This window comes from Spinacia oleracea, chromosome 2 (genome assembly GCF_020520425.1).
Source record: "Spinacia oleracea cultivar Varoflay chromosome 2, BTI_SOV_V1, whole genome shotgun sequence".
Classification (NCBI taxonomy): Eukaryota; Viridiplantae; Streptophyta; class Magnoliopsida; order Caryophyllales; family Amaranthaceae; genus Spinacia; species Spinacia oleracea.
This window is the reverse complement of record NC_079488.1, coordinates 32891578-32895762: the sequence shown is the minus strand read 5'-3', so window position 1 is coordinate 32895762 and position 4185 is coordinate 32891578.

Here is a 4185-nt window from a genome sequence, read left to right as displayed (position 1 = left end):
TCACCTTTTCATGGTTTTGAGCTAGTCTTTTCGGCTCAATTTTGCCACTACATGGGTCCTTGATTATGGGACTATGTATAAGTATCAACGGCGACCTTTGTCTTGAGGTCTTAAACTGGTTTTATTTTTTTTGAGACATCCAAACACGGGACTTCGTACAGTGTAGTCTGGGAATACCGTTTTAACTTTGCACACTTTCTTTTGAAATATATATTTTCTTTCGAGCCCCCAAGCACTCGTGCTTGACGGTCATTTTTTGTCAAAGAGGTTCCTACGCATTTTGTAATGTCTTTGATCGTGTTTGGGATCGTGCTCGTAAGTGCGAGCGATCTTTGTAGTGGTGTGCTACTTTGACAAAGTCGCGAGGTGTGACTTTCGGCAATTTTCAAGTCGAATGAGTATGGCGGGGCCCACTAGAAGTTAGGGCTTTTTTTTGAGCCTGGGTTCATTTTCAGCGCCCAGGCCTGGGCGCTGAAATAATTCACGCCCAGGTGGGGCGTTGAAAGTGTTGTTTGGGTTGGTCTTTTGATGACACAGTTGGCCTCTTGTTCATTCGTTTATTTCACTTGGAAGTTCTATGTATTCTCTTCTCTTTTGTTTTTTCTTTATTTTTAGAACGTGATGATTTTCTTGAGAAGCCGTAGCCGATTGGTGGACTACGGTGCTTGTCGCTTTGGGGCGATTATTTTAAGGAACTGTTGCTCTTAAGGCGTACAGTTATTGCAATAGTTGGGCGAGTCTATTTGGCCCGAGGAACATACCTCGAGGCGTAAGATTTTGATCGCTCTTGTATATATTTTTTTTTCTTTTGAACGCGTTCGTGAATGTTCGATACTTAGAATGATGATATGTATGTGCGAACGAGCGTTCATAGAATGGCCGTCGTGTGCGGTCCATTAATCAGTTTGCTTGAATCATTTTTTTTTGAACAATGACTGATTTTGAATAGTTTGCTTAGAAGCTTGATAGGGCTCAGGCCCTTTCACGAGGTGGGTTCAAACATCGTGCCCTTTTGATTGTTCAAACATTTGCTTCGAGATTTTTTATTTTGCCATGGTTGTTTCGTAGCTTGGAGCCCCCAAGTATGCATGTTGGGATGCTTCCTTTTGGCGTACGATTTTGTAGGTTCTTTCGAGAAAGATGCCTTGGGGTTCCGCTCGTGTAGGTGCGAGCTATCCCTTCCGTGGTAGGTAATGTTTTGCTACCTTTAATCCTTAATGTAGAAGTCGTGTGGCTTGCATTTTGAATTTGGGCGATAAGTAGTCTTTGCCTCTTTTACACGTGCTCTTGGTCGTGCCCGTGTTAGTGCAATATGCCTTACTCTCTCTCTTTAGACTTGTACCGTGGGATGGTTGAACTTATGGTGCGACGTAGGCTTGTGTGGCCTAACAACATGTATTAGAACATTTCTCCAGGTGTTGGGATATCATTATTTTTTGCATTGGAGTACTTTCATCACGCCTCGTTCAGGTGCTCGAACAAGTGTAGCACCTTCCGCGTGGGTTTGCACGGCTTATCACTTCGTTCGATGCGAGGATTCATATGTGTTTTTTTTCCTTATTTTTATATCTGGGCAAAACTTGGCTAGCGGAAAGATTCAGCGCCCAGGCTGGGGCGTTAAAGATATCGGCGCCCAGCTCTGGGCGTTGGAAATGACTTCTGGGTATATTCTGACAGTTCTTATCCTTGATTTTTTTTTTTCGCTTTTGCCTTGGAACGAGGTAGACTGTGTAACGGGCGCTTGCAGGGCGAGCGTTATGTGCAGTAGTTTGATCGGAGTTTTGGTGACTCGCGATTTTCAGTCACCCTTGTTAGTGGGGTGACTTTATATATTCTAAGTAGCGCTTAGAATTTGGGAGGGGTTGTAGCCATTCTAAGGTTCTTTTTACACGATCAAACCTTAGGATTGTGCCCCTATGATGTATGTATAGCATTAGCGTCGAGAATTTGCGATAAAATCATCATTTCGAGCATTTTTAGAGTGTTTTTCTCAAGCCCCCAATTGTAGCTACAGGATTGGCTTGGTGCTATAATGCTTGGCATACGTTTTTATGCATTCATGGTGACATGGATCATGAATAGTTTGAACCAGGCTCGTTTAGTGCGAGGTACGTTCTAGTAGTGATTTTCTACTTCTCTTGTAAATGTCGTATTGTGCGACATTGCCATGGTCAAGGTAGTCACATGTCGAAGTGTGCCTTGACCAAAAGCTAGGTGTCTTTCTTTACCCATAATCATATTTAAAAATCTTTTTGACTCACTTGCAACGTTGAGATAGACGCATACTAAGCTTGAACCAACGACACTTTATTATGTTCGAAGAAGTCTTTTAAAAATCATTTGAAAATTATTTAAAATCCGAGTCCTACTGTGTACAATCCGAGGTGTCCTAAGTAGGTTGACTTATAGAAGAGTTCGTATAGGATTACATGAGTGAATCAAAATACTGTTACGATTTTTGGAATGCTGTCTAAGGATTTGCTGGAAGCCAGGGTGCAGGCGTCAAGATATTACTTGTGCCCGTTTGGCATATGCTTTAGGCTTTTAGGGCCATCTTTTCCAGAATTGCGGGAATATAAACCGTTGTCAAATTGACTTAGATTTACTTGGTGTATGTCCGTACAAAAGGTCAAGGTATACTTAGTTCTTTCCCTAGCTCTTTCACTTCAATTTTTTAGCCCCCAGTTGCTATTATGTCTTCCCATTAATGATGCTTTTAGATTTTGATTTTAGATGCCCATGCTACATGTCTGAGTGGGGTGAGCCTTGGTTAAGTGCCAAGTCCTATTGACAATGTCTGATTTTTTTTCAAAGGGGATTCGCAAGCATTTGAATTACCATGAACGGGTGCCCTGAGGTCGAGGGAACGATGGGGCGACGCTGTAGAACAATCTTTTTCATTGCAAGCTTACTGCCTTTACTACTTGTTGGCGATCATGACTGTGTCTAGTGGTGAAAGAAGGTCTTTAAGAGAACGACTATGTCTATTGGTGAAAGAAAGTTTTTAAGTGAGTTAGTTCGCTTTAGGGAGGGTCAAGTCGAGTACTTTAGAGGTCATGGACGCTTGCGCTAGCCCCCATTCGATTGAGGCAAAGCGATCTTTTGAGTCTTGGCTAAGTGCCTAGGAGTGTGAGTGCTCCTCCTGGCAAGGGTATGTGCCCTTATTATTTTTCGACGTGTGCTCGTTTTGGCATCTTGGTGACTTGGATTCTTCCTTTGACTTTTCTTTCGACTTGGGTTGCAAGTAATTAAATTTCAATAAGGGACTTCTATTTCTTATTCTTGTTTTTCTATAGGCTTTAATGTTTTTGCAAATTGGTTGGACCGAATCATGGATTGCCTACGTATCCGCCTTAAATAGATTTAATTTGGAATCAGGTCTTGCGTAGTTCTTAGCCTAGAAAATGGTTTCTTAGAATGCCGATTTTAAACAAGTACGTTCTGAGGTGGAAACATATTATTTGAAACGGTAGAATAAGTGAAGTTTATTATTATTTTAATCTGCTGCCTTGCTGTAAGCCAAAAATTTGTTTTATATTTTTTTGAGTACATGTATTTCTTTGGTGGTACGTATGTCTGAATACGTGTTGTACCCCCCCAAGTGTTCGTTATTGTTCCGTGTATGTGCGGATAAAATGACGAGCACTTCTGGACAAATTTTAGCAGGCAGAGAGATTCGGCGCCCAGGCAGGGGCGCTAAAGATTTCGGCGCCCAGCTCTGGGCGCTGAAAATGACTTCTGGGCGGATCTTTTTTTGGTGCGCTAAATGCTTTTTTTCTTTTTAGACTAACTTTAGAGGCGCTTTGCAAAGTTTCTTTTTTATTATTTATTATTATCATTATTTTTTTTTTTACGTTAAGCGTAGAATGTACTTTTCATTTGTCTTTTTTATTTGTGACTCAAGACGACTTGAAAGATGGGTTGAATGAGATAGGGTAATTTGTATAGATATTGGTCAAGCATAAGGATTACATCTGCTAGGATTCATATTTTACGGCCTCAGGCTAGTGTCACGAGTTTACATCAATCAAGGCCAATGAGTAGCATAGGAACGGCTCAAGGGTATATCAAGAGGACCACTAGTGGAAAAAACCCCTGTTGTAGCCCCCTTGTTGAGGGGGGCATCCATAAGCGCGCCTCAATAGCCACTTAGTCAACGCGGGTCAAATATTTTACTAACAAGTT